Here is a 9047-nt window from a genome sequence, read left to right as displayed (position 1 = left end):
AGAAACAAATCATAAGTCTGCCCATACTAAAAGGACAGGACAACACCGGGCTTGAATGTAAGAGTTAGGGATCTTTGGGAGCCATCTTAGAAGCTGCTAACCATATCTGCTCTTGCCCACATTATAATTGGGTTCTTGACCTTTTATTATTTTGTTCTGAGAGCAGGTACTCTTACTTCTTATTTTCTCAATGGTATGGTTTGCACTATAAAAGTTTCATGGTTTGTTTTGAGGTGGGGTTGCCCTCTATTGCCCAGGCTGGTAGTGAACTTCCAGATTCAAATGATTCTCCCACCTTAGGCTCCTCAATAGCTGGGACTATAGTCATGTGTCACCCATGGCTGGCCAAAATTTTTAATTAAAAAAATACATTTTTATCTTAAATGGCTATTGCCAATTTGCCTGCTGTGGGCATTTCACACTCCCACCAGCTACCTATGGTGTGCTGGTTTCCCACACAGCCTTGCCAATAGAGCACATTGTCACACTTTTGGATTTCTGCCCATGTCAGGGCTTTGGACATGCCAGGCAAGTGCTACCACTGCATTATGTCCCTAGCTCCAGATTCTCAAACCCCTACAGTATATGGTGTGATACCCATATGTTCTTACATTAATAATGGACAGGGTGCATGTGTGTGCACACACACAAATGGTCACAAATGAATTGTATGATTCAGAAGAGAACCCTAGGTATGTAGCTCTAATGCTAAGTGGGAAATTGGACATGGAGTGGAACAGTGGAATGGAACTGGGGAAATGTCCAGCCTCCCAAGGTAGAAAGGGGAGACCTGATCCAGGCTTTGGACTTCTGTTTTGGGTAGGGAAGACAGGGCTCCTCTCCTGTCTTGTACTATAATGGGAGAGCAGTGTTCTTAATTGCCAGAGAGCTTGTGAAGGAGGGAGGGAGTGTGTTAGAGGAGATTCAGCATTGGATAACAAAGCTTCTAGGAGGAAGGGCACCACAGGTTGGGACAGAACTGGTACCTCTTAGTATAGGTTTTCTTGTTTCTGGCAAAACACTAGGCAGCATTTTTATCACATTCACACAGCTGTTGTCCTGGTTTGCAGCACAGAAGGTTGCCATAGCAACAATAGTGGCCACATAGCACCAAAGGCCATGATTACTGAGTGCAGCAGGAGGGTCTTCATGCTGATGACTCTCTTAGATGTGCCCCTGTTGATACCTCTAGTGATTCTTTCAAAAGCTTTTAATTTTGATGTAGCCAATTTACCTACTCTTTGTAGGTGCTTTGGGTGTCATGTCTAAGAAACCATTGTCACAAAGATTGGCTTATTTCCTTCTCACACTTTTATTTATTTTTATTATTCATATGTGCATACAAGGCTTGGGTCATTTCTCCCCCCTGCCCCCACCCCCTCCTCCTTCTCACACTTTTAAAGTTGTAGCTATTAGTTCAGATCTCTGATCCATTTTGAGTTAAGTTTTTGTGAATGTTATGAGTTATGGGTCCAGTTTTATTACTTTGAATGTGGATGTCCATATTTCTCAGGACTGTTTGTTGAAGATTATTTTTTCCATTGAGTTATCTTGCCTCCACTTACTGAAACACCACAAATATGACACCTTACTTCTAACCTCTCAGTTGTCTTCTATTTATTTGTATGTCTATCCTTATGAAAATACCATGGAAGATTTGTGGTAAAGTGTATGTGTGTGTCACTGGGGTTTGAACTCAGGTACTCATGCTTGAAAGGCAGGCACCCTACCACTTGAGCCACTCCACCAGTCCTTTTTTGTGATGGGTTTTCTCAAGATAGGATCTCTGCTTCCTACAAGCTAGGATTCCGGACAAGAGCCATCCACCTGGCACTTGACTGTAGTAAATTTTGAAATCAGAACTTTTTCATCTTGCTTTGCCTCCTCTAGGTTTCTTGCATTCCCACATGAATTTTTGGATCAGTGTGTTCCTTACTGCAAGAAAGATAGATAGTTGAGGGTTTTTTGTTTTTGTTGTTGTTGTTGTTTTTTCTTTTGAGACAGGGTCATTTTTATGCAGCCCAGGCTGGCCTCAAACTTGTGATCCTCCTGCCTCACCCTCCTCAGTGCTGGGATTACAGGTGTGTATGAGCATGTCAATCTTCTTGAAATTTTGGTAGGAATTGAATTTCATCTGTGGACCAACTTGAAGAATATTCTCATTTTAAAATGTTAAGTCTTCTGATCCATGTACACTTAGATCTTTAATTTCTATCAATAATATTTTATAGTTTTTAGTACATAGGTCTGATACTTTTTGGTTCTATTATAAATGGCATTTTCTTAATTTTTATTTTTAGATTCTTATTTATTAGTTCTAGTGCTTTCTTTAGTGGATTCCTTAGAATTATCTATATACATGATCATATCATCTGCAAAACTTCTTTCTTTCCAATCTGGTGGCCTTTTACTTCATTCCCCTGCCTAATTGCTCTGGCTAGAACTTCTGGTACAGTGTTGAATAGATGTGCTGAGTATAGGCTCTCCAGACATCCTTGTCTTTGCTCTCAATCTTGGGAGGAAAGCATTTGTTTTTTACCATTAAGGATGATGTTGACTGTACGTGTTTTGCAGACTACTTAAATGAGGCCAAGGCAGTTCCCTTCTGTTCCTAGTTTGGTGAGTGTTTTTATTAAAAAGGCTGTTGAATTTTGTTAAATGCTTTTTTGCATCTATTGAGATAATTTTTTAACTTTTTTTTTTTTGGTGATACTTGGGTTTGAACTCAGGGTCTTGAACTTTCTAGGTAGGTGCTCTACTGCTTGAGCCTTGCCTCCAGCCCTGTTTGCTTTAGTTGTTTTTCAGGTAGGGTCTCATATTTTTTCCCAGGCTGTCCTGGAACACAATACTCCTATTACATAGCTTTGTATAGCTGGGATGACAGTGTGAACCACCATGTCCTGCTTCTTTGTTGAGATGGGGTTTCACTGACTTTTTACTTGGACTGGTCTCAAACTGCTATTCTCCTGTGAGCCACCATGCTTTGCTATGAGCATGGTTTATACTTATTGTGTGGTCTATGGTAGAGCTTTTCAATGCCAATAGGAGCTATCTCATTTCCCAGCTTTGTTGCTTAAGTATTTTGGTCACTTTCCTATTTGTTGCATCTGTTTTTGACAAATGCCCAGGGTGAAAGTAGAAGGAGGATAGGCAGGTCCCAGTGGGTAAGCTCTGATATTAGATTTTAAAAGGCTGTGTGACTTGGGTGCTGGTAGCTTATACCTGTAATCCTAGCTCCTAAGAGACTGAGAGTCTAGGATCATGATTCGGGGCCAGCCCTGGCAAATAATTCAGTAGGCCCCATCTCCAAAATAACTAGAGCAAAATGAACTTGGAGGTATGGCTCAAGTACTAGAGTGCCTGCTTTGCAAGCATGCAGCCCTGAGTTCAAACCTTGGTCTCTCCCTCTTCAGTCCCCCCAAAAGGGCTATGTAAGTGGTTCACAATTTCCAGGCAGGCACTTTACCACTTGAGTCATGCCTTCAGACCCAGAATGGGTCTTTTTTAGGAGAAACCAAAGATTTATTAAGACACCATTTAAAAGAGAAAAAAATGGTGGGAGCAGCTAGGCAAAGGACCATAGCACTACTGCTAGGTCTATTGCTGCTGGAGTGGGTTTTTAAGAGTGCCAGCCCTATTCTGTCAGTCTTTTATACTGGAAGATTAATTTAGCACAGAACATAGAATACATTGAAAAGAAAAATCTGAAAGCAGGTTAGAAGTTCTTACATAAATTTCAGTTTGAGATAATCGCCTAGATTTTGGTCAATGGCATTGAAAATAGGAACTTTCTGACTTTATATCATTAAGAAGGAATTCATAAGACGTTTACAAAGTAGTTATTTAATGTAACATTTATTTCATATTAGCATGTTATCACTTGTACAAAGTAATGAATTTCGTTATGATATTCCATACATGTATGTAATGTGCTTTGATCATATTCACCCCAGTACCCTCTTTTCTCCTCCTCCCCCTTCCTCTTCTCAAATAGTTCTCTTGTACTGTAATGTCTTTTTAAATTTTTTTATTCTATTTTTTTAATCATATTATTGTACTGGGGGTACATTCTGACATTTACAAAAGTTCTTACAATATATCATAGTTGAATTCATCCACTTCATCCCTCTCCTTTAACCCTCCTCCCCCCATTCCTGGAATAGTTCAACAGGTCTCATTTTTTCATTTTCATACATGAGTACATAATAAATCCACCACATTCACCCTCTTTTGCCCTTTCTTTCCCCCTCACACACATATACTGGTTCCAACCCTCCCAGGCAGGACCTGTTTTGCCTTCTTATTCTCTGTTTTTGAAAAAAAAAAGACTTTTTGTTTGTTTGTTTAAGATAGCTATACAGGTACCGTTTCCATATATTTATGTATTATAACCCAAATTGGTTCATCCCCTCTATTTTTCTCCTTCCTACCTTACTCCCCTTCTTATGTTGATTTCAACAGGTTTAAAAATTCTATATTCATTCTTGCATAGAAAGTTCATCAACCATGTTGACCTTAACTTCCTTCTATTACCCTCTCTCCCATTAGTGACCTCCCCTTAGTATGATCTGTCTTTCATAATATTGCTGCATTTGTATTAGGTCTATATTCCTCATATGAGAGAAAACAAGCAGCCTTTGGCTTTCTGAACCTGGTTAACTTCACTTAAGATAATGTTTTCCAGTTCCATCCATTACCTGCAAATGATAAAATTTCATTCTTCTTTATGGCTGAATGAAATTCCATTGTATATAAATACCACATTTGCTTAATCCACTTATCAGTTGTGGGGTGTCATGGTTATTTTCATAGCTTGACTATTGTGAATAATGCTGCAATAAACATGGATGTGCAGGTGCCTTTATTGTAACCTGACTTATATTCCTTATGGAATATAAGTGGAATTGCTGGGTCATATGGCAGTTCTATTTTTAGATTTTTGAAGAGCCTCCATACTGTTTTCCATGGTAGTTGTAATAATTTACATTCCCACCAGCAGTGTATGAGTGTCCTTTTCCCTCACATCCTCACCAACATTTGTTGTTGTCTGTGTTCTTGATGGTAGCCACTCTACCAGGAGTGAGATAGATTCCTAACATGGTTTTGATTTGCATTTCCTATATGGCCAGGGATGTGAATAATTTCTTCATGTGTTTTTTGGCCATTTGGACTTCTTCCTTTGAGAAATCTCTGTTCAATTAATTTGTCATTTTCTTCACTGACTCACTGGTTAAGTTTAGTTTTTTGAGCTTCCTGTATATTCTGGTTATCAGTCCCTTGTCAGATGTATAGCTAGTAAAGATTTTCTCCCTTTTTGTGACCTGCCTCTTCAATATGGTAACAATTTCTTTTGTTGTGCAGAATCTTTTTAGTTTCATGTAGTCCCATTTGTCAATACTTTCTCTTACCTGCTGAGGCATTTGAGTTCTGTTTAGGAAGTCATTGTCTATGCCTGTAAGTTCCAATGCTCTTTTCTGCACTAACCTCAAAGTTTCAGGTCTTATGTTTAGGTCCTTAATCCACTTTGAGTTGATATTTGTACAGGATGAAAGACATGGATCTACTTTCAGTTTTCTGCATGCAGATATCCAGTTTCCCAGCAACATTTGTTAAAGAGGCCATCTTTTCTCCATCATATGTTTTGGGCACCTTTGTCAAAAATCAGGTGAGCTTAGCTACATGCTAAGCTTCTACAGTTGAGAAAAACATGTATTGTTTTTCCAAGTCTGGCTTATTTCATTTAACATAATGATCTCCATCCAGTTCCATCCATTTTCCTACAAATGACATACATTTTTTCTGCCTTATGGTTGAATAATACTCCATTGTGTATACATACCACATTTTCTTTATCCCTTCATTCATTTATGGGCATCTGACTGATTCTATACTTGGTTATTATGATTATTATGAATATTGTGGGTGTGTAGGTATCTCTTTTTATGCTGACATATTCCTTTGGGTATACACTCAGGTAGTTTAGCAAGATTTATATTTGGCAGCTATTTTTTTTTTTTTAGGTAAGCTTCATACTGATTTCTATCATGGTTGCACTAATTTACATTCATACCAATGGTACATAAGGGTCACCACCTCCCAATCCTTGCTACCATTTGTTGTTTTTTTTCTTCTTTATGGAAGCCATTATGACTGAGGTGAGATGGAATGTAGTTTTGATTTACATTTCCCTCATAGCTAAGGATGCTGAGCATTTTTTCATGTACTTATTGGCCATTTGCATATCTTTTGAAAACAGTCTGCTCAGTTCATCTGCCTATTTGTTTATTGGATTATTTGTTCTTTTGCTTTTTAATGTTTTGTGTTCTTTATAGTTTCTGGATATCAGTCCCCTATTAGGTAGCTGTTGAAGATTTTCTTCCATTAATAGGCTATCTCTTCATTCGGTTAATTGTTTCCTTTGCTCTGCATCAACTTTTTAATTTTATGCAGTCCCATTTGTCAATTCTTGCTCTTGTTTCCTGGGCTATTGAAGTCCCATTTCAGAAAGTTATGCAGAATGGTTCAAGCGGTAAGGACAACTGCCTAGCAAGCATGAGGCCCTGAGTTCAAGCCCCAGTGCTGCAAGAAAGTCATTGCATCTACCTACAAGGGTTTTTTGTTAGGTTCAAACTATTCAACGAAGCAAGGATAGATGAGAAAGAAAATGAACCTACCTCAACGACTGGACAGGCCTTTATTAAAAGCCAGTGAGGGGCACAAAATATGCCTGGAGAAATCCAAAAGTGGTTCTCAGTCGTGGTAAAGTGCAGTCCTTAAGTAGGGAAGGAGGAGGGAAAAAAGGTCACTAGGTAGCTGGTTCCAGGAAGGGAGAACAGGTGTCTGGTGGGTGAAATATGTTGTTTTGCAAGTTGTGCCACAGTTCAGGGGAGGAGAGGAATTTTGAGGTAGCCTCAGGGCGGGAGTTGTTTGTCCAAGTCTTTTATAACCTTCTATTATTCCAGACTCTAAAGGGATATAAGAAGGAGCAGGGACAGCATTATATTCTGGCTGCTTCCTCCTGACTGAGGGGCACAGATGACTCATGGGGATCCCTAAAAGTCTGGAGGAGGATCATGATCGTGACTTATTTGCTTGTGGTCTGGGATATGGTGGTCACTCGATCGGTCAAAAATCTTTGCAGAAGGCTAATAAAGCAAGGAAGAAAAGTTAACAGTAACAAGATTACAAAGAGAAGGGTGATGATGGGCAGGAGCTATGGGGGGGAGGTTACCAAAAATAGTGAGGGAGCTGGCACTTTGTTTTCTCAAAAAATGAGGATGGTTATGGGGAAGATTGAGGCATCAGTGGTGTAGGATAAAAGGGGAAGTAGGTATGCCAGAGTATGGGTTTCTGTCCAGTTAGAGGGCAGTCATATGTAAGCTTGATATCAGCAAATGAAAAATATTCCCTGTTTTAACTCCAGGCAGCTCCAGGATGTGATCTCAACAAGAAATTCTACCTAGTTTGTGTTGCTCTCTTGGTGATAGGAGTTGAAGGTGGTGTTCAGATGTGCTGCCGTGAGGGGTTGTACCTGTGGTGAGCTGGTGGAGGATACCAGCTATTCTGACATCAGTCTTCCAGTTTTTTTGGTGGAGGAAAACATGGGTATTGGAGGGGGTGTTGGGAAGTAACCTATAGTCTTGGTGTGAGAATGGGTCTGGAAAGGAAAGAGCAAAGAGGGAGGTGGTCCAGACATCGGGGGAGTATAGGAGTAAAGGGCCATTCAGTGGTCAAGGCCCAGTGCAAATCCAGCATGTTGACCAGGAGGGGTTAGTTTCAAACAATAATGATGCAGAGGAATTCAGGATAGGAAGCAGTGGTGGTGCTGGTTATGCATTGCTTGGTGAGAGTGAGGCACTGAGTGAGAAAACAAGAAGAGTATAAGGCAAAGGGAATAGAAGGTTATTTGGTCTGGGGTGCAGTAGAGGAAAGTTCCCTGGAGCCATAAGTCCTTGAGCACATCTAGGGTCCGTGAGATAGATAGAAAGGTTGAGGGAAGACAGTAGAGGTTTTGAAGGTCAATACTAAGGTCAGTTAGGAATTGTAGAAAGTGTTTAGTTAGGGGTTTCTTTGTGTCCAGGATGGACTGAAGCAGAAAGATCTTCAGGGAAGTAGGACCAATAAGGGTGGAGCGATATGAATGAGGGGGATATAGTTTAAGTCTAGGTATGTGGACCCAGGCTGGGTATCCTTTCAATTTGGCTGCTGTGGATGTGGCTAAGATAATTTTATATGGTCCCATCCATTTGGGTTTTAGGGAAGTTCTAGAGTGAGGTGTGGAGATACAGACCAAGTCACCTATTTTGATTGAGGAAGGGGTCTTGGTGGAGGGGAGAGGCTGGGGAGGGTGAGAATCTGAGTGGGCCCAAAGGGCAGCTCTGAGATAGGAGTGGTTGAAGCAGTGGTGGGGGCAGAGTGGCTAGGGGAGAGGGTAGAAGCCTGGTATGAGGAGAGGTTGCCCATACAGAATGTCAAACGGGCTGATTTGGAGGGGTTTCTTAGGCGTGGCCCTTATTTTGAGGAGGGCTAAGGGTAGTAGCTTAATCCAATCTAGGTGGGTTTCAATGGTCAGTTTGGTTAGGGTGGTTTTTAAGGTCCAATTGATGTGTTCCACCCTACCAGAAGATTGTTGTGGATGGTAGGGAATGTGGAATTTCCAAGGGATGTTTAGATATTGGACTATCTCTTGTGTGATTGTGGAGGTAAACTCAGGCCTGTTATCTGACTGCAGAGGTAGGTATCCCAAAATGGGGACTAATGTCCCATATTAGGATGAAAGCCACTGTGAGAGGCTCTTTTATTAGTGGTAGGAAAGGCCACCACTCACCCCAAGAAGGTATCTACCAGGACCAGAAGGTATTCAAATTTTTTAACAGGGGGTATGTGGGTAAAGTCTATCTGCCAGTAGGAGGCCAGGAGGGCCCTGCGAGCTTGATGGATGGGGAAAGATGGGGGTCTGATATTAGAAATGGGATTGGCCTTTAGACAAATAGAGCAGGTCTTAGACAGATTCTGTAGAGTTAACTGGTCCGGAGGTGTTAGACAGA

Source organism: Castor canadensis, chromosome 1 (genome assembly GCF_047511655.1).
Source record: "Castor canadensis chromosome 1, mCasCan1.hap1v2, whole genome shotgun sequence".
NCBI lineage: Eukaryota > Metazoa > Chordata > Mammalia > Rodentia > Castoridae > Castor > Castor canadensis.
This window is presented reverse-complemented; position numbering follows the sequence as displayed.